General features: G+C 42.4%; 1 pseudogene; it reads right to left on the bottom strand.

Moving 5' to 3' along the window:
* Positions 1 to 15,700: 15,700 nt before the first annotated feature.
* On the bottom strand, positions 15,701 to 16,047 carry LOC124966178 (cofilin-2-like; annotated as a pseudogene).
* Between the last annotated feature and the right edge of the window lie 6,492 nt (positions 16,048 to 22,539).

Here is a 22,539-nt window from a genome sequence, read left to right as displayed (position 1 = left end):
GTTCTTCTTGAGGGCCTTTGTCATCACTGGGTTGGATTCCCGTGTTTTTGACATCAAGACTATTTCCCAGCCCACACCCTGCAGTGGATTACATAAACCCAAGGATTGCTGCTGTGCCTCACAATCCCTCAATCACAGAAACAATCTTAACAAAAAGAAGGCAAGGTATGATGCTGGGTGGTGGGTATATCCAAGAATTATGGGCTATTTTTTAATATTATTGACAATTTATAATATGAAGTAAAAATAATGAACACAATATCCCAGAGATTTATAAAATTATTGGACCAGAAGAGAGAAGGCAAAAGTGTACATCTGGTATTACTGACTAACCTTCTAATACATAAGCTGGATAACTAGTTTAGTTCTCCTAGTGTGGGTGAGGCTATTCCAATGTACATGTGTTCCGAAGATGTTGCAAAGAATTTTGATAAAATCTGTAGAGACATGTTTAAGTGACTCTAGGATGGTGACTGGCCTTGGGCCAAGAGGTGGCGCATAATTAGTGTTAACATGGTGTGATCTCTCATGACCTTTTGCCTGATTGGTTGATGTCTCTTCACTCATGGTCCACACGTTTTCCTCATTCTTTCTTGATTGGTAGCATGGCATCCGTGCTCCTACCGTGCTACTTAATCCTAAGCTGATTGTTTATATATAAGACATTCTCTTCACCTGGGAGGAGGACTAAGAATGCACCTATAGGAAGCACCTCTGATAAGCAGCACCTCTGATAGGACTTGGGATGCACTTTTAAGAGCACCTCTAAGAAGCAGCAGCAGACTTCTAAGAAGTAGCACCTCTGAAAGTGTAGCACCTCTAAAAGCAAGCGAGCCTCTCTTCCTCTAAGCAAGCCTCTCTTCCTCTAAGAGAAGTAGTTCATTCCTAGTCTGCCTCTGATAAATTCCCGTGGGATTGTTGCTGCGGGCAGCAACAAAAGTCAATGTCTTGTCCTTTTTAATCTAGTAGTTTTAGTTTAGGCCATGATGTCCTTAGTTTTGTCAGTGTAATTTCAGACATGTGGTTCAGCCCCTCTGATTTAAAATGCCAATGAAGCTTTCTATGACTGCAGTCATATGCACCGTGGTACCTCCATTCCTGCCACCCTTTTATATTCCATACCCCCAGTAGTTCAGTCTTTGAAAACATCATCACTGGGGCTGTTCATAAACATACAAAATCACTGTCCTTACAGATACATGGAAGGAATGTATTTCTCCACTCATTTGAAAAATACATTCATGCATTTCTTAACTGCATGTGATCTGCTGTAGTCAAAGAAGCAAGAGTAGAGCCCTTTATTTCTCAATAGAAGCCTTAGGAACCAATGTATATTTTCCTATGTTCTGGTTCCATCTTCCCTAGTAACCAGTAATATTCCAGGAAGTGATTCCTTCCTTCCACCTGGGTCCTGCCTGAGTGAGGACAATGGTGGTGTGAATAGAACTCCCAGACAACCCACCCTCATGCACATGCATTAAGAGTGAGAAGTAAATCTTTGGTTTTGTCCACAGACTCAAGTGCTCATGCAATCTGGAAATCCCTTAAACTGTTTTCCAACTCTCTATGGACTTAAAAAACAAATGAAGTTACAGTCTCTTTAGTATGGTATAGGATTTGGGTTTTCTATTGATACATAACCAAAAAACATTCTCAACAGGACTTTTTATAATCCTAGACAGACTAGTTCTAAAATTTTCACAGGTGACAAAGAATCAAGAATATTTTAAACAATTCTAACACAGAAATATATTAAGGATTTTTCTGTATTTAATGTAAAATGAAGTTTATCATCCATCTATAGAAAATAAAAGTGTGATTTCGGTACAGGGATAGGTACATATTCCAAAATATAACAACTCAGAAAATTACCCATGCATGTGAAAATTGGCTATATAACTAAGCATTACAAATCAGTGCAAAAAGGTTATTATACAGAACTAGCAAACTTGAAGTTAAGAATATAGTCCTCACCAGAAGTGGTGGCACATGACTGTAATCCCATCTACTAGGGGCGTTGAGGCAGGAGGATCACAAGTTCAAGACTACCTTTAGAAAATTAGCAAATTCTTGTCTCAAAAATTGTGGAGACATGTTTAAGTGGCTCTAGGATGGCGGTTGGTGTTGGGCCAAGAAGTGGCGCATAATTAGTGTTAATATGGCGTGATCTCTCATTACCTTTTGCCTGATTGGTTGATCAACAGATGTTCCTCATTCTTGATTGGTACTGTGGCCGTGCTCCAATCGTGCTACTTAATCCTAAGCTGATTGGCTGCTTTAGTGTATATAAGACATTCTCTTCAGCTGGGAAAGGAACGCACCTATAGGAAGCACCTCTGATAAGCAGCACCTCTGATAGGACGTAGGATGCACCACTAAGGCGCACCTCTAAGAAGAAGAAGCAGACCTCTAAGAAGTAGCACCTCTGAAAGTGTAGCCTCTCTGAAAGCATAGCACTTCTAAAAGCAAGCAAGCCTCTCTTCCTCTATAAACTAGCGAACAAGCAAGCAAGCAAAAAAGCAGCCCAGCAAAAAATAATAGAAGTAGTTCATTCCCAGTCTGCCTCTGATAAATTCCCACAGGATTGTTGCTGTGGGTGGCAACAAAAAAATAAAAGAAAAAAAAAGGCTGGAGATGTAGCTCATTAGTAGAGCACCCCTGGTTCAATTCCAAGTACCTACTCCCACTCCCCCTCAAAAGAACACAGTTCTCAATTCATCCACTAACTGCAAGTTCAGAAGTCCCCTGGGCAATCCACACTTCTGACCAACTGACTTCAAATTTGGGGTTTTCCACAAGCCTCTGGTTCAACAGATCACCACCTTAGGTGAGAAAGACTCAGAAGTCACTGGGAGCATTATACTTAGGATTACAGATTTATTTATAATGAATACAAGTTTGAACCAGCAAAAGAGGAGACTCCAGAGGGAAGGGTGGGAGTTCCAAACATGAATCTTTGGTCTTCTTAGGAATGTGTTACCCTCCCAGCATTGATGGCTAACAATATTTAGTAGAGTATTATCAACCAGGGAATCCCTCCTGAGTTTCCCATTCATAATTTTATTGAGATCCATTACATAGGCATGATCAATTGGGTTGAACTCAATCTCTCTCCCACTCCCCAGAGGTCAGACTGATATCACATGGCTCAAAGCTCCAACCTTGACCACAGGTACAAAGACCCATCAAATTCTTTATTACAACTATTTTTTGAAGGGTGCTAGGGCAATGAATTATACCATGGGAAAAATAAAATCAAGTTGTACTTTATTCCCTACAGAAACAATGCTTTGACCCTAAAGGTCAATGAACATTTTTGGTATAGGGCCATAAATAGTATTTTATGCTTTGCAAGTAAGGTACCATGTCTGTTGAATCCTACATTCTATTTATTTCATCTTTTAAGGGTATAGAACATGGTCTCAGTCCAAGGACAAAGCCCAAATCAGTTATGGGCATTGTTAAGGGACCAGGAGGCAAAGGACAGGAGTTTCTGGCTCCTGTCACCAGCTATGGAGCACCAGGACCGAGGTTCAAGTCTGAAATTGGTGGGCAGGGGAGGGAATGAGGAGGGAGATGGAGGAAAGCAAGGGCCACTTCAAGTCCACTGGGGACTCTACACACAGGGCATGGCCCCATGGAGAAATGGCCTGTGGACACCTTGACCCCTGTGTCCTCAGTGAAAGCATCCAGAAACCACTCCAGATGTGGGAACTCATGCAAGAGATTTTAGTAAGCAGACAGGCTGTGTCTGTCCACAGGATGAGAGAGAGAGAGAAAAAGAGAGCAAGAGAGAGCAAGAGTGTGAGAGTGAGGGGAAAATAGAGGGAGATAGGGAGAGAGGGGAAAAGGGGGAGAGGGAGAGAGAGAGAGAGAATGGTGGGGGAGCTATTCATTTTTATATATTTTGATTTTACACAAAATGGGTACAACTATTGTTTCTCTGATAGTACACAAAGTAGAGTCAAACCATTTGTGTTATCATATGGGAGCTGTACTTTTTAATTTATTTTTTCATTGCCAATGGACTTTTATTTTATTAATATGTGGTGCTAAGGATTGAACCCAGGTCCTCACACATGCCAGACAAGTGCTCTACCACTGAGCCACAACCCTAACCCTGGGAGCTATTCTTAAATAGTGGAATTTCATGGACTAATAACAATGGACCAATGGCTGATGAGGAGGTTTGCGGGCTAACAATCTGGACCAATGACTGCTGAGAAAGTTTGCAGGCTGACGAGTGGACCAATGGCTGGCTAGGATGTTCACAGACTGATGATCTGGGTTGTAAAATGGTGGTGGGGGCAATACTCAGCACCCTGATCCTGGGGCATCGAACACACTATGCCTGGGGATACAGTGGGCCAAGCTGGCTGGGATAGTTTTAATGACTTTGGAAATGCCCGTAAAGGTATATTAGGCCAACTTATATCGTCTTAGTGTTTAAACAGTGTTTGATTTTCTCTGCTGCAGCTTACTGCTGTTATAGCTGGGAGGTGTAAGTGCAAAAGGACAGGAATCTATGGATCCCGAGAAGACTTTATTCCTTCGTGGACTCCAGTGCTGTAGGGATGCACTTTCCAGCTGGGAAAACAGCCCTCACTTACATAGGGTATTGGCATCAGCTGCTGCCAGTATTGTGCCCCCCCCACACACCATTTTACAACCTAGATTGTCAGTCTGAGAACATCCTAGCCATCCACTGGTCCACTCCTCAGCCTGTGAACATTCTCGGCAGTCATCGGTCCATTGTTATTAGCCCACAAAATTCAACTATTTAAGAATAGCTCCACCACCATTCTCTCTCTCTCTCTCTCTCCCTCGCTCTCACTCTTGCATGCGCTCTATCACTGTCTTCCTCCTCCTCCTCCTCCTCCTCCTCCTCCTCCTTCTTCTTCTTCTCTCTCTCTCTCTCTCTCTCTCTCTCTCTCTCTCTCTCTCTCTCTCACACACACACACACACACACACACTCTGTGGGCAGACACTCTGCCTGTCCACTTAATAAAATCTCCTGCATGAGTTCCCGCATCCAGAGTGGTTTATGGGTGCTTTCATTGGTGCGGTGACTTGCATGGGCTCTTCTCTGCCACTTAGACAGATGGAATCCCATCTGTTGCCCCAGATTCTGGGACGTTGGTCTCACCTTCCATTTGCCTGGACACTAATCCTCCATATCCAGAAACAGGCTTCAGATTGGTGAGTTTTCCACTAGGTCAACTTAAAACACTCCTTGGCTGACCTTGAGATGTGACTGTTGATTTTCTGGTGCCCTGAAGGCGGTTCAGGAGTGGGGGTTCCCCAGCCATGACAGCTGGCCCCCTTTGTTGACCTTATCTGATGGGTGGGTCCCCAATTTTTATGGTGGAAATTCTCAGGTTTGAGGCTCCCCTTTGCGCTCTCTCTCTTGAAAATTCTGACATCAGGTTCTGAACTCTCTTGACTCTTGCCCAGCACCCACTGATGGTCGGATGACGACCCCATCACTGTGCTGCATTCTTGTCTCCAGCTGACTAGTCTGTGACCTCAGGACACCTTGGACACTGACTCAGCTGTATCAGTCTCCACAATGGGATCTGGGTCCTCCATTCCCCTAGATTTACCCCTGGGATGTCTACTAGACAATCTTAAACCCCTTTACCTGACCCCTGGCCTAAAACCACCAAAACTTATCCTTTAGATAATCAATCCAAAATGACCATATAATGGCATACAACTTCTGTGATCGAGTGGGCAGATGGAAAGGAATTCCCTATCTTCAAGCTTTCTCTTTTTTGCATGATAAACCTGATCTTTGGTCTTCATGCAAACCTGAACACCTCCTTCTGGCTTCTTCTCCCCCTCTTAATCCCTCCTCCTACTCCAACTTTGACTCTGATGGGTGGGTCCCCAATTTTTATGGTGGAAATTCTAGGATTGAGGCTCCATTTTGCGCTCTCTCTCTCTCTCTCTCTCTCTCTCTCTCAAAAATTCTGACGTCAGGTTCTCAACTCTTGTTTGTCTATATAAGTGCATCTGAATATAGCACTCATGAACTAAAATTTTAAAATGGATCCAAATTCCATAATTTAAAAAGGGCCAATTTAATATTGGGTAAACAAATGAAGGTGAAATGTCTTTGAAATTACTTACCTCACAAGTCTCCAGGTGGCCAAATTAATAAAATGTTATGTCTATAAAATGACTAATATCAATTGTTTCTAGGACTTTTCTTCAACAGGAAAGAGACAGCATAAACCATACAATACACTTGTCTGATATCTTGTTTTTTTTTCATTAGATTTGACATGTATGGGGTTACTCAAATGTGTTTGTTAGAGACTCTGATTAATTTACATGCGAACTCCTTAAAAAATTGCTTTGTGTCATCACTAAAAACAAGGTTACTAAGACATAAGCCCTAACAGGTTTAATTCTATGTACAAAGGGATCCCAAAATTTCAACTGTTTCAGAGTATGGTACACAACAAAATATTTCATCTTAATTTATCTAAATGCAGAAATTTCATAAGAGTTGTTTCAGAATGTGAACAAAAAAATAAAGATTCTAGGTATAAAAACATATTTAGTAGAAGCAGAAAAAGATGTTTTTCTTTAGTATCAAGCACCTGAAAAGAAAAGAGGGGCTGGGGATATAGCTCAGTTGGTAGAGTGCTTGCCTTGCAAGCACAAGGCCCTGGGTTCAATCCCTAGCACTGCAAGAAAAAAAAAAAAAGAGCATGTTCCCATAAAGCCTTAAGAATTTCCTGGCTTTTCCCTGAGGATCCAAATGGACGAGTAGTGTACAAGTTCATCAAGAATTTAAACCTAAGCTAACTTTAGTTTGTCACTTCAAACTGTTGGGTCAGAATTTGGGCGACTGTAGGAGAGAGAGCAGAGCAACTGAGATGAAGGGCAGTGGGCCAAACGGTAATCCATCAAACGGACAACAAAACTCCACCTGTTGACCCTTAACTCCACTTGTGGAACCTTAACTCCACTGACCTTTAACTCCACCTGCTGACCCTTAACTCCACCTGTCACTCAGCAGGACCCCTGCCCATTCTGGCCTATAAAGACCCTGGGCAGCCGGGGCCACACGCGATTTTCTCCAGCTCCCTACCCTTACCCTGGGGACTGGGAATTTCACCCGAGGGCCAAATTCTAATAAAACTTGCTTTGGCCACTTTCTGCCTGATTTAATTTGGCCGCTAACCATGCCCCTGAGCTTACACAAACATGAGATCAAACTTAATTCTCTTTCTGTCTTTAAAATGTAAACCATGTAGAAGTTACCCTTTTCTCTAATTACAGAAGAAACAAATTTTTTTCCAGAACATAGCTCTTCTGTGAAATCATTACCCATTCACAAAGACAGTTACTTTGGATTAGGGAGAAGGGAGAAGAAAACGTTTCTGGATAGGAAAGTCTTTCTGTGATGAAACCCCAGATGGGATCCACCATCATTGCCTGCTGACTCTCTCCTCGTGGAGATCTGAGCTGCCTTGACTATGCCCCCTCCTCCCTGGCCAATATCCACCATAGGGTGTTTCTGTCTCTTGCTGTTACTGACCTCCTTGCCCACCACAGAATTAGACTCTGGACAGCCTTCCCTCTACTGTGGTGAGTCCTCAGAGTGCTTCTACAGTGGCCCTAAACTAACTCACTAACTCACACTCTCTCTCTCTCTCTCTCTCTCTCTCAGCCCCATTGTTGAGTCAGGGTTGTAATACAAAACCGATACTCTGCCCTTCCAGGTGCAGCCAGTTCTCCCCGCCTCCCAACCACTCGTCAATCTGTGCTCCGCCCGCCTCTTACGTTACAGGAATTTCCGGCCTACGCTACAGCCATTTTCCTGCTTCCCACATTAAGTCCTAACATGCTAGCAAGCTTTTGGTTCATCAGTCAGCTTGTAAGTATTCTCCTCTACTATTGGTTCCTTCCAGCCTGGGAGATTCCAATATCTGGGAGAAGCGTCCACACCATCTCTCTCTTTTCCCTTCTTTTCACCCCGGAGCAGATGCTAATAAAGTATCTTGCGTGAGGCCCTGTGTCCACCGTGGATTTTTCTGGGAGCTATTGTCAAGCAGCAACTGAGATGGGCGTGCGGAGCAGCAGTTCCGTGGGAGGGGCTGGAACTGCCAGGTCCCAGGTTGAGCTGCATTTTTCCTTACATCTGGTGCAGTGGACTTGAGATGGGTCCTTCTGCTGACTAAGTAAGCGGAACCCCATCCAATGCCCCAGTGCCTGTGGACACAGACTCACCTCACCTTCCATTTACCTGGACACCCAGTTTTCTGCATGCAACACTGGACTTCAAATTGGTGAGTTCCCCTTAGGCAGGTCCCCCTAGACTGACTAAAACACACCTCTGCTGACCTAAGAAGCAACCGTTGAGTATCTGGGGCTCTCGAGGCTGCTGAGGTGTGGGGGTACCCCCATCCACAACTTTCAAAGTTACAGTTGGTCCCCATAGTTGGTCTTATTTGCTGGGTGGATTCCTGATTTTATGATGGAGACTCTCTCTCAGGGTTGAGGCTCATTTCTCACGCTCGAAATCCTGATCAGGTCCTCAAACCCTCTCGGCTATTGCCCGGTAGGCCCTGGTACTGTGTGATGACCAGACCTTTGCACTACCTTCTCATTACCTAACATGTGCTCATGGGATGCCTTGAGCACTAACTTAGGTGTTTCTCAGTCTTTGCCATGGAATCCAGGACCTCTACCCTGGCAAACTCGCCCTTGAGATGTTTACTAAACAATCCCAAGCACCTTCACCTGTTCCCTGAATTAGAGCCAACCTGTCCTTTAGATAGTAAATCAGAATGGTCTATTTATGACATCCTAGATCCCAGTATTATACTAGGTATAATTATATGTATAATTATACTAGGTATAATTAAGTACATATGTGGGCGACCTGGTGAATGGAAAGAGACTTTTCCCCTTCATGTTTTTCCTTTGTTTCATGCTAAACCTAATCTTTGCTCTCCTTAAAAATCTGAACACATTCTCTTGGCTTCTCCTCCCACTTTTAACACTTCCTTCTCTTCTGAGTTTGATCCAGCTGATGAATCATCCCATTACAGGCCTCCTGCTGCAGAAACCCCTGTTCATTCCTCTCCTTTGCCTCATTCCATTTCTCCTTCTGCTCCTCCACTCGGTGCACCATGTCCTCCCACCATGTGGTCTGGTGCACATGTTCTAGCTCCTTTATGGGAGGTGGCTGTCGAGGAGGGAGTAATCAGAGTCCATGTTCCTTTTTCACTGTCTGATCTGTCCCAAATAGAGAAGTGGCTAGGCTCCTTCACCTCCAACACTGCAAACTTCATTAAGGAATTTCAGTACCTTACCCAGTCTTATAACCTTACCTGGCATGACATTTACATGATCATGTCCAAAACCATAACCTCTGAGGAATGCAGGAGAGTTTGGGAACAGGTGCACAATTATGCAGATGAGATTCATCAATCGACCCCAACCCACCCCATTAGGGCTGAAGAAGTACCAGATAGGGAACCCCTATGGAACTATAATACAGAGGCTGGGTGTCTGCGGCTGGATGAGTTTCAAACCCGCATCCTTGCAGGTCTATGAAAAGCTGCCATTAAACCCATTAACTATGACAAACTTCAGGAAGTAATACAGGACAGAACTGAAAACCCATCAGCATTTCTAAGTCACCTCACAGAGGCCATGCTCAGGTATACTAACCAGGATCCTGAAACTCCAGAGGGATGGCAGTTACTTATGACTTATTATTTTTCCCAAAGTTACCCTGACATAAAGGCTACATTGAGGCAGTTGGATAGGGGGTCCCTTACCCCACTGCAGAGGTTCTAGCAGTGGCATTCAAGGTTTATAATGGAAGGGAAGAAAAAAACCAAAAATTAAAATACCAAATGCTGGCCAAAGCCTTTCAGCCAGCTAGACCTGCCCAACTGTCCACCGCTAGGGGCGCTGCTAGGGAGCTGCATTTTTCCTTACAAGGGTCTCCCTCTGCTTTGGCCACAGACCTACCTGTCAGGGATGGCAATGACCCTCACTGATGGTCCACTCCTATGTGGGAAACCAGAAAAGTTGTGGGAATGTCCCTTCCTCTCCTGTTTCCCTTCTCTGGGCTCCTTAGAACTCTTAGTCATGGGCTCTGTCCAATCTAAAATTCTCTACAACCTCTACCCCTTGGCTGTCTCCTCAAAAACATTTAGCCTCTCCATTTGACTCCAGGTCTCAAACCTCACAGGCCCATTTTCCATTGCAACACAGTCTGACCCCAATATAAGTTAGACTCCTCTTGGCTGGAGAATGGGACTTATACAACTTCTGTCAATGCAGCAGCAAGTGGGTAGAGATTCACTATGTTCAAACCTTCTCTTCACTCTCACCCCTCTTTGTGTCAATAAGAATAGTATTGGGGATTTATTTATATCATTTAATGTTCTATAATAGGACCTATTAGAGTCTGATTTGTTTAAAGGTTAATATCTTGAAACATGAAAACATTTTGCCACTTTGCTGCACAAAAGGACAATTAAAATCTCTCTCGGCCTTTCCTTGATTTATGTTTTGGATGTAATATCATTGTGTTAACTAACATTCACATAGACTCAGGAAACAATACATGTATCAACTTCAGAACTAGAACACTTTAGATTTGAAAAGAGCCCGGTCTTACCTGAGATAAGGCTCTGTGTCCCATCCTGCTGCATGTCATAATGGCTCCAAAATAAACCAGACTTCAGCTTATTTGAAATTCTAAAGATTGTTTTTTGTTGTAAAATTACTGTGATCTCAAACAGGGGATATCATGTATATCTCAGGCAAAATTCAAGATAGCTATTACACAAATTAAATGTTTTACTGTTAATTCCATTTTGTATTTTCCTTGTAAACTCTGTAACTATTGCCTGATTAATGTTTTGCAGAAGTACTGCTTCAAGAACAAACAACCTAAATTAACTTGAGATAATAAGCCATCACCTATAGGACAAGATAATATAGACCTCAATTAAATAAAAGGGGGTAAATGACTATAAAGTCATAAATATTAGAGTTAAAACTCAGTACCCTTACTTTATGACTGGTGAGAGTAGCTTGCTGGATGTTTAAAATCAAGTTTAAGATCAAGATTAACCTTGTAAGCACAAGGCCCTGGGTTCGATCCCCAGCACCAAAAACAAAAACAAACAAACAAAAAAAAAAAACCAAAAAAACAGTATTTGCCTCTTGCCCTCTGAGTCAGCCTGAACCCAGGGAGTGGGAGAGCTTCTCTAAGGAGCTTTGTAACTCTGGACCACTTGATCTCCTAATCAGGGAGATTGGTGAGACCACTAGAGGATGAGAAACTGATAAGCACACCAGCTGCAGAGGAGGGTCATTGAAAAATGGAGGCACCTCATCAAGGAGACCCTACCTAGCAAATGGCACTAAAGAAGCTAAGAAGCTGCTTTCAAGTTCTCCATGAGTAACTCCTGTGGGAATTCAGCTGACCCTTAACAGCAGATAGGAACAAGGTCAATTTGACCAGCTTGGTCTTGAACACCTAGCAAAAACATTTATAACCAAAATACAGGCATAAAACTGAGTTTAAAAGGAAAGACAATAGTTTCTTTATTGGAACTTAAGATGTACACTTGTGTTAGCCCCAAGAATAAGTAAGATTGGAGGCTACAAAAGAGATTCCTAGGCAGGAAACTGCCAGAGTCAGAAATTTTTGGTCATTTTAAGGTCTATAGATCTTCCTAAAAAGGAACATGCCTGGTAAACTTCCTATAGAAGTTTCTACAAGATAAGATAAACAAGTTCCAGAACTGGCAGACACACACAAGTTCACCAGCCAATCAGTCAATCAACCGCTTCTCCTTCAAGACTACCAGCCCCTGACACCCCAAGTCAAGACCTGTGATTCAATATTGACAAAAATTCTCACTCCAAAAATTCTGCTCCCACCTAAAGCCCTCCCTAATCCCCCCCCCTTTTTTTTTTACATGAATGAGACTCTTCACCCCTAACCAGCAGGGAGAAGCTACAGAAGTAAGACCATCATTCCACCCCAGTATCTATAAAAACAAAGGGAGGAATATTGACATCAGCTGCTGCCAGTATTCTTCCCCCCCACACACACACACCATTTTACAACCTAGATTGTCAGTCTATGAACATCCTAGTCAGCCATTGGTCCACTCATCAGCCAATGAACATTCTCTGCAGTCATTGGTCCATTGTTATTAGCCCATGAAATTAAACCACTTAAGAATAGCTCCACCACCATTCTCTTCTCTCCCTTGCTCTTACTCTTGCATGTGCTCTATTGCTCTCTCCCTCGCTTTTTCCTCTCCCTCCCTCTCTCTCTCTCTTCTCACTCACTGACTCTCTCAATTGCTCTCACTCTCATTCTCTCTCTTCTCTCTCTCTCTCTCTCTCTTTCTCTCCTCCTCACTCTTTCTCACTGTCTCACTCATTCTCTATCTCTCTCTCTCTCTCTCTCTCTCTCTCCCTGCAGACAGACACTCTGCCTGACACTTAATAAGATCTCTTGCATGAGTTCCCATGTCCAGAGTGGTTTCTGGGTGCTTTCAGAGGTTATTTTGGTTTTATAGGGTATAATGATATATAATTAATGGAAGCTGTGCTTGTGCGGTTTTGACCATCAGGGGCTAGTTGAACAGGTTAAAACTTTAACTTAGGAGAGTAATTGTAAAAAGATTGAAACTCATTGTTTGGGGAGATAAGAGTCCAGATTGGGAGGAATGAGTACTTAAATCTCACCCATTGGTATTTGTTGTGCTTCCGTTCAGAACTAACTAGCCTTGGGGGAAGTTCAAAGTTTAGGACCCAGCATTCAGTATCCACCCCTTTCCCCCAGGGCCCATTGTTCCTTGGTTCATTTCCCTTCCTTCCCAGCCACACCTCTCTTCATTTTTCTTCCAGGGCTATCGTGCAGAAATACTATTTTCCATAACCCTTCATGAGGAGCTAGGCCTCAGGCACAGGGAGCGAATAAGACAACATGAATTTTTTTTATTGTGCCACAGATTTTTGTTTGAACAAGAGCTCTCCCAGGCTAGTGATGCAAAAATCCCAAAACCCTTCCATAGGGCAAATGTTCCCAGAAGGCCACCCCAGTGAGTCACTCAGGGACTTGAATGCACACGAAGTTCCCAGGTCAGAGTTCAGAAGGAAGGACTTTTGACCTCATCAGCTGCCATAGGCCAGTGCCTGGAGCCAGAAGTGGAGGTGCTGACAGCCCTGGTTGCTGGAGGCAGCTCCCGTGGGAGTTTGTGGCCTGGGACATGTTTGCTGAGTCAGAAGCCAGTGGTGCCCAGTCACCAAGGCCTGAGGTCAGAGCTGGGCTTCTTGGGGGTTGCAGCCAAGGTGATGTGGTGAGACCTGGAGGCTAAGGTGGCCTCCAAGGAGGACAATGCATGGTCACATCAGTGCAACGTCCGGGCTGGTGTTGGGAACATAGGATGACTTCACTTCACCTCTGAGGTGGTGGTGGGTGGGTGGGTGGGTGGTTTTTCTGACATGGATAAAACATTTCTAGTTCTCCAAGCCCTATTCTCCCCCAAAAAACTCTGAAATGTTAGTGTATTTCAGATTTTCTCTTTAACTTTTCTCTGCATAGTTTTTGTAATTCAGAAAAACTATAGAAATGTTTCTGCATTGATTACTCTTTTTTCCCCTCAACAACTTAGTTTTCATGTTTCTGAAACCTAGGGTTTTTTCGGGGTATCTTTTTCTATGCCTAAATAAGACTTTACCAAAAGCAAACAGGTACTCAAGAATGTTCTTGTTTTAAACTTAACATCTATCCATCTCTTCATTCATTAATTCACCTTATTTCTCTTTCAAAAAAAATGGTGCTCTTCGAAGTTGCAGTGTCATATGTAGCTCTAAATACTTCAGTGTTCCTATTGTAGGGTTCTGAGATCTTTTTAGTTTATTCCTTTATATTTTTCTGGGTACCAGGGGTTGAACTCAGGGGCACTCAACCACTGAGCCATATGCCTAGTCCTGTTTTGTATTTTATTTAGAGACAGGGTCTGAGTTGCTTGGTGCCTTGCTTTTGCTGAGGCTGGCTTTGAACTCTCTTTGTGTGTGTGTGTGTGTGGTGCTGGGGATTGAACCCAGGGCCTTGTGCACGCAAGGCAAGCACTCTACCAACTGAGCTATCCCCCCAACCCTGAACTCTCAATTCTCCTTTTTCAGCCTCCAGAGCTGCTGGGATTACAGGTGTGCACTACTGGGCAAAGTGAACAATTTTATTTTATCTCAGAATAGCATTGGCCCAGGGGCAAAGGCATGAATTTTGGAATGAAATAAATCTGACCTTTTAAAAATTCATTAATTTTGTGGTGCTGAGGATTCATTTGACTTTAATTCAAATTTATGCTTTTACTGGATGACCTGGGTAAGTTACTAAACCTGAGTCTTCTCTTCATTTGTGTAAATAGTTCCCTCTCAAGGTTGTTGCTGGGGTAGGGGTAATTAGGCTAATTAGAATACCACAGCATTCTCTCCATCTGAGTGCTTCTTGCACTCACCACGGACTCCCTTTCTGTGTTCCAGTGAGGTCGACTCTGTCTTTGCTCAGGTGTTTTGGTGCCTGGAAGGAGCACACCCCATGGCGGTGTTCACTTCCTTTTTACTGATGTCATCATTTGCAGTGCTATCCATTCTTATGTAGATGTAGGACCTCCCAGCTAATCAAGTAGTCTTGTTTTGGGTGTCTATTCTGGTGGATCTCTAGGATCTTCCATTACTAGTCATAGTGGACAAATGTTGATGTTATCACCTCCTCTCTAGTGTTTTTTTTTGTTTGTTTGTTTGTTTGTTTGTTTTGTTTTGTTTTGTTTTCTGGTAACATGCCAGTTTTTATTTTAACATGGTCATTTATGTGAGGGTGGGGAGTTTGGTCTCAAAATAATGTTCCCTTTAAGGTTCTTTTATACAGAAATTGCCATCATGACCAATATTCAAAATATCTTGAGTGCTGCAAGACTCACATGGTAAACACAAAATTCCTACACTTATTTGGTGGTGTATGCTCAGTGGAAAATAAAAAGGCATTATTGACAGGCATTTCTTTTAGGACAATATGCAGATAACAGGAATGAACACTAGGTACTAGGATAAATTGATGACACAGTTAATGCAACTTCATTGACATTCCTTTGGGGGAATTAAACTCATGTAAAAAAGTGCTTGTAATGCATAGTGTCATATTGTACTGCTGTATCATAAAAAAGACTTTCCAAGGCACATGAAGCATATGAATGTGCCAGAGCCCCACAGAACTTCAATCAAAGGCAATGATCAATAATCTGAAAAAAAGTCCCCCGACTGACACTGGGTCACACTCAAAGCATTCAGGGCACGTGCCCTTTGCAGTATTCTAAGCTAGTTACATTGACAATCACATTCATTGTAGTGCTTGCTCCAAGGGAGGCATATAACCAGTTTCTTGGCTAAAATAAGACAGGAAGAACTTCCTTGAGTTCTATATAAAAGTAACCATATTAAAGCATCTAATGGTGATCCCTGGTGATCCCTGGCAGGCTGCTTGAATGAACCACATCTGTTTCATTCATTGTCTGGGAAGGGTCTGGTGGAAAGGGAAAAACCATCAAAACCACCAAAATAGCCTAATGCTATTCCAGTGAACTAAGCTGGAGTAATGAAAACCCCTTAAGATTGAGATGGCTTTCGATGGTTATTTTATGATTTTCCTTCAAGCAAAACTACTTTATTGTCTCCCAATTTCTCTAAGTGTTGAACAGTGCTTAACATCCAAGCCATTTATTTGCCACTTATATTTAATACCTATATTTCTTTTTTGTTGTATCTTTAGAGCTAGCATAAATCATCATGCTTTTTTTTTTAAGAGTGCACTTTCAGGAGCCCAGGATCTGCTTTGCTTCTTCTATAATTATTTGTCTTCTGTCATTGCTTAAAAAAACAAACAAACAAAAAAAAAAACTGCTTGCTCTTTTTGATCTCCTCTGAAGAAGATCTCCTTACTTTCATATCATTAAAAAACTGATAATTTCATCATTCACTGTAACTCCAGATACCTTGGAGGCCAAAATCAGGTTAAAACAGTGGGCTTACACTCAAGGCTGTGTGGTGCTGCATTCTTACATTTTTCTTTTAATAAGCATTTTGAGAACAGTAGTGAAAAATAATTATACTGCTATTACCTCCCCTTGCTCTTTGTTTAGAGTGATTTATTTATTTTAATACCAGGGGTTGAACCCAGGGGTGTTTAAATACTTACCCAGGGTGTTTAAATACTGGCCCTTTTGATTTTGAGATGGTCTAATTTGCTTATGTCCTTTCTAAGTTGTTGAGGCTGACTTCAAACTTGCAATCCTCCTGTCTCAGCCTCCCAAGTCACTGGAGTTACAGTTATGTGCCACCATGCCCAGATGTGAAAGTGATTTTGTCACTCAATTTCAGTTGGATTTGTTTTATTTTTTATTTTTACACTTTTACTTTTGAAAGATGTAACTAATACAAATACAATTTAAGTCATATCATCCCCTATTCTTCCCTTTCTTTCTTACCTGGAGATAGTTGCTGTCTTAGTCATTTTTAAGTTACTATAACTTAATACCTGAGACTGGGTAATTTATAAAGAAAAGTATTGCTTGGTGCAGTAGTGCATACTTGAACTGTAATCCTAGTTCTTGGAAGACTGTGACAGGAGGATCACAAGTTCCAAGTCAGCCTGGAACTTAGTGAGACCCTATCGCGTCCCCTCTGGCCGCAGAGAGAGACACGACAAATGTCTGAAGCTTTGGAAGTTTATTGTGCACAGTTCCTCTCCTATGCTTCTCTTACCCCTAGCTTCTGCGCACTCCCAGCTTCCCTTCTCCCAGCTTCTTCCAGCTCCCGCGCACTCCCAGCTTCCCTTCTCCCAGCTTCTTCCAGCTCCCGCGTACTCCCAGCTTCCAGCTCAGCTCAGCTCCAGCCTCTGCCGCCGCCGCCGCCGCCGCCGCCGCCGCTTCTTCCTTCCCATCTACTCTCCCACCCACCAGGCTTATATACACTTCAACCAATCAGGGGAGAGTACACGAGATAAACGCGGACAGTTGCAGGCACAGGATGGGTACACGAGGGGGGCATGCTCTAGTCACATCGTTAACTAGCCAATCATTGGAATTCGCTGGTTGTTTACTGTATAGCTGGCCACTTTTGGCTCAGCGTCAGACGCCATCTTGACCATGCCTAAGGCTGGGGGCTCTAGAAACCCCGACAGATCCCCCTTCTTTAATATTAAACTAAGGCTCGGGACCGTGTCTGTCTTAGGCTGAGTGGTCAGCATATGTCCTTACCCGTCATCAGAGCCTGCAGAGCATGCTGCAGCTCCTGTCTTAGGTCGGTACACAGCCACCTCCTTCATTACCCGTCTTTGACTACCGATCCAGCATCAAGAGCCATACTAATGGGGGGCTGTCGGCCTTTAGGGCGGTCATGGCCTGATGAAAGATAATTTGATCTCTCTATTGGCTAGCTTGCAGATGCATGCCAAAACGAATGAAGAGAAGAAGGCCAAGGCAGAGGAGTACCACCATAGCTCCTAAGCCTGCCTGCTGTTTGACAAGTCTATAAACAGAAGAAGAACCATATAGCCATATTAAATACAGAAACAATATACATCCCAATGGAGTTACAATATGGGTAACACAAAACAGCTCTCAGGGAATAAACGCATCCCAGTCCCAAAAGTTCTTGCAGGGTATCCACTTGTTCTTATAATGAGTCCATTTTCTGATAGAATCTCTATGGTCTGTAAGGCTGCAGCTGTATCTTCGACCAAATGATCGTTGTTATGGTTGTGTCAATGCTGCTACTGCAAGGACTGTGGTGGCAATGATCACGGCTGTTGCAATGTCAAAGCCTCTTCTGTTTCTTGATAATAGCACTGGCAATTCTATATCTGCAACAGAAACTAGGACTGGTAGGAAGATAGAAATGTGCAAATTGCACGGGTGGCAAAAGAATCATTCCAGTATTGTGAAAGATAGCACACAGTTAGTGAACAGTTAAGAGGTATTATTAGAAATGTTAGTTGGTAGAAACATAAAAGGGAGGAAATACACAAGCTGATGTGGGAGGAAAAGCAATATCACAGCTAGGGTCAGCAGAACGAGTTGCTCTACTCTGGGTCTGATTTGTAGTATGATTCCAACGGCAAAGTGCAGAAATTCCTCCTGTTAAAGCAAAGAAAGGCTAGAAATATCCTTGTCACCAAAAACAGCACGACCTGAAAAATCATCAGTAGAATTGACAGGCTTGTAGAGAAATTGGTGAAAAACAAGAAAAGGAAGGATAAAAAATATGTTAGTTAGAAATGAAAAATATGGCCAGGCTAACAATGGCCCATAGGTTCCGGGTTTGCCTTTCCGTCTGAGTTTTTGTTATTGGAGGAAGGCTCAGACTCGCCATTGCGAGGAGGAGCAGCATCACTTGCATGCTGTAAAACTCTGATTAGCCTTTCTGGAATCCAGACTGGAGTCTGTTGATCCTGTGGGAAAATACAAACAGACCCTCGGACCCAACGAAGGACTGGATCTGGTCCTTTCCAACAACCTGTCAGGATATCTTTCCATTTTGCCCATACTTGAGGAGTATTATGGGGATTATAATGTCAATCAGCTGCAGAATGGCCGTCCTTATCCAGAGTTAAGAAATTTAGAATGAAAAGAACTAAGTTAAGTTTATCTTTAGGAGACTTGTAGGAGGCTCCTATTCCCCCTTTTTGTTTATTTAGACAATTTTTTAAAGTAAGATGTGCTCTTTCCACAATGCCCTGTCCCTGAGGATTATAGGGGATGCCAGTGACTGATTGGATGTTAAATGTTTGTAAAAACAACCGGAAGCTTTTGGAAGTATAAGCAGGACCATTATCTGTTTTAATAACTTTAGGTATGCCCCAGCCAGCAAATGCTTGTAGGCAGTGTTGAATGACATCTTTTACCTTTTCTCCAGAATGAGCGGAAGCCATAATGACCCCTGAAGCAGTGTCTACTGACACATGTACATACTTAACAGTACCAAATTCAGAAATATGGGTTACATCCATCTGCCAAATATGACCAGGCAGCAGTCCTCTGGGGTTAACTCCAAAGGATTGTACTGGGATTAAAGGAGCACAATGTTGACAATTTTTTACTATTTGTCGAGCCATACATTTAGATATAGGAAATTTTCTGCTCAAAGTAGTGGAATTTACATGAAATTTTTCATGAAAGAGTTTTGCCTGTTCCTCTATGGAAAAAACAAAAATTGATTTGGTGGCCATATCTACCAAGTCATTAGCATTGGCCAAAGGTCCTGGTAAATTAGAATGAGCTCTAATATGTCCTACATAGAATAGATGTTTACGCTGTAGGATAAGGTTTTGTAGCATTGTAAAATAAGAAGCTACCGTGGACATGGAAGAAATATGGGGTACCGTTTCAAGAACCTGTAAAGCGTTAACGATATATAAGCTATCAGATAGAAGATTGAATGGCTGATTATCTGCTAATTTAAAGGCTAATATTACAGCTGCAAGTTCAGTAACCTGTGCGGAGTTGGGTGGAACTATTATGGTGTGAAGTTGTTTACTGATAAGTACTGCACCTACTCCATTTTTGGAGCCATCAGTAAAAATGGTTACACAGTCTTTAAGAGGCTGGACACTAGTCACTTTTGGAAAAATTATGGGAGTATTTTTACAGAATTGAATCCAGGGATGTTGGGGATAATGGTTATCGAACTGAGCTGAAGTGGAACAATATAATACTGACCAATCATCATCATTATTAATTAACCATTTCATTTGCTGAGTGGAATAAGGAGTTATAATAATAGACGGATGGATTCCAAAAACAGTAATGCAAGATTCTATTCCCTTGAATATTACCTGAGCAATAGCTTGGGGATATGATTGCAATGTTTTAGCCGGAGAGCTAGGGAGATTTATACTTTGCAGAGGTCCTCCCTGCCAAACTATGCCAAAAGGGGTATGCTTCTCTGAGATTATGATTAAACTTAATGGTTGAGTAGGATCACAACGATCAACGTAACACTGCTGACGTCTATTCTCTACTAGCTGCAAGGATATCCGTGCTTCAGGAGTAAGTTTCCTAGGGGAATTCAAGTCAGGATTACCTTTTAATATATCGAATAAAGGTTTTAATTCCCCTGTGGATAATTTTAAATAGGATCTGATCCAGTTAATGTCACCTAAGAGTTTCTGAAAATCGTTCAAGGTATTCAATTGATCTGTCCTGATGGTCAACTTTGTTGGTCTGACTGTAGTAGCAGTGAGCCTTGTACCCAGATATTCTTGGATCTCCTCTAATTGTAATTTTTCAGGGGCTATCGTTAGTCCTCTCTTTTCTAATGCTTGAGTTATAAATTGTAATGCTTCTAACAAAACTTCTTTTTCTGGATGGCAAATAAGTATGTCGTCCATATAATGATAAATCAACAATCTCTTAAACTTTTGTCTAGTAGTTGTTAATGCTTTATCTACGTATATTTGACATATAGTAGGACTGTTAGCCATACCTTGAGGCAACACAGTCCATTCGAATCTCTGGTCAGGCTGAGTGTGATTAAGAGAGGGCAAAGTAAAGGCAAATCTCCAACAATCATTTTTGTGTAAGGGTATAGAGAAAAAGCAATCTTTTAAATCCAGAATAATAGTAGGCCAATTTTTTGGTAGTGCAGTGACAAGAGGGAGTCCACATTGGATGGGTCCCATAGGGTACATTTGTTCGTTTATGGCTCTTAAATCATGTAATAACCTCCATTTTCCTGATTTTTTCTTTGTTAAGAATATTGGGGTATTCCAAGGAGAGGTAGAATGTTGTAAATGACCTGCTTGTACCTGCTCTTGTACTAACTTATGAGCTGCCTCTAGCTTCTCTTTTGTTAGGGGCCACTGTGGAATCCAGCGAGGCTTATCACCTTTCCATATTATAGGGATTGATGGTTTATCAGTGGCCCCTAGGACAAACCCAATCCATGAGAATCATTTTTTGGTGGAAGTAAAGGCAGTGGTTGGGTAGATCCTTGGCTATGTCTTCCTAATCCTTTTTTTATCATCATAATTCATATTTTGTAACATATTTCTTACAGGAGTCCCTTGGTAAATCTGGTCAGTGGTGAGTTTCATATCCATTTGCTGCAGGACGTCTCATCCCCATAGGCTAATAGGAACATTACAGACATATGGCTGAAATATTCCTGTGTGTCCCTCTGTATCTTTCCACGATAATGAGGAAGCACTTTGGTTGGGGCTCTCTGCTACTCCTAAGCCTCTCAAGCTCTGAGCTGTTGTGATCAATGGCCAGTGGTTTGGCCAGACCATTGCGCTAATAATACTTTTGTCTGCTCCCGTATCTAATAAACCTGTAAATTCCATATTTCCCACTTTTAATTTTAGGAGGGGCCTCTGTTCCATATCCATAGTAAGGTTTATTAAAGTGGTTCCTGTTGATCCAAAACCTCCTTGTCTTTTATTTGCATTTTTACTGGGCCATAAAGAATGTCGACTTGGCAATATAAGCATTTGTGCAATGCGATCCCCTGGAGAGATGACCGTAATTCCTTTTGGTGAAGAGACCAAGGCTTTTATTTGTCCAGTGAAATCAGGATCAATAACCCCTGGGTGTACTATAAGTCCTTTTAGTGTTGAGGAACCTCTACCTAGTAATAGTCCTACACTGTTCTGTGGGATTTTTTCATGCCAATCAGTATCAATCATCTGCACCCCCATATCTGGGGTTAGTATGAGTCTGGAGGTGGCACAGATGTCCAATCCAGCACTTCCTGAGGTGGCTCTGCGCTCCCCTTCTCTGTGGGAGGATACCATCGTCGGGGAACTTGTTGAATTACCCCGTATATTTGTTGCGGGCCCCGGGGAGGGCCCTGTCTCCCGTTTTTTTGAAGTTCAGGGTTCAACCCTAGGAAATTATCCTCCCTATCTCTAATAGGCTGACAGGCACTATTCCGATGACTTCCTCTTCTGCATCTTGGACATAGCCCTGGGGCATAAGGTGTAACAGATTTTACTATAGTTATCTCTTATCTTTTGTTAGGGCATTATCTCCTTGCTGCTGATTTTGTGCATCTATTGAAACGTATTGGCCTTCTCCTATTAACATTTCTATCGGGAAACCTTGCCACTATGTTTCTGCAAGCAGTTTCAACAGCTATTTCTTGCTACTGAGCTTCTCCAATTAGACATTGTCCTCCAGATAACACTGCTCTGCATAGCTGTCTCCAATAGTCTTAACTGCCTCTTTAAAGTTTTTCTAATGGTTGATGGTATCTCCATTTGCTCTTCAAATACGGGCAGGTTCTACAGATTTTGAAGCTCTTTTTATTAGGCTTAGGTTTCTCCTACCTTTTTCCCTTGTTCTTAAGTTTTCACTACCACTTGGTTATTCCTTTTGGGGGTTCTTTGTGTAAGACTTAGTTCCCCTTTTTCCCTTGTTCTTAGATTTTTTGAGCAATTATTTTCTAGGTCACCACCACTCAATTTTTCCTCACTTTAT

This window comes from Sciurus carolinensis, chromosome 16 (genome assembly GCF_902686445.1).
Source record: "Sciurus carolinensis chromosome 16, mSciCar1.2, whole genome shotgun sequence".
NCBI classification, from domain to species: Eukaryota; Metazoa; Chordata; class Mammalia; order Rodentia; family Sciuridae; genus Sciurus; species Sciurus carolinensis.
The sequence above is the reverse complement of the archived record's forward strand: the minus strand, read 5'-3'. Positions and strand labels throughout refer to the sequence as shown.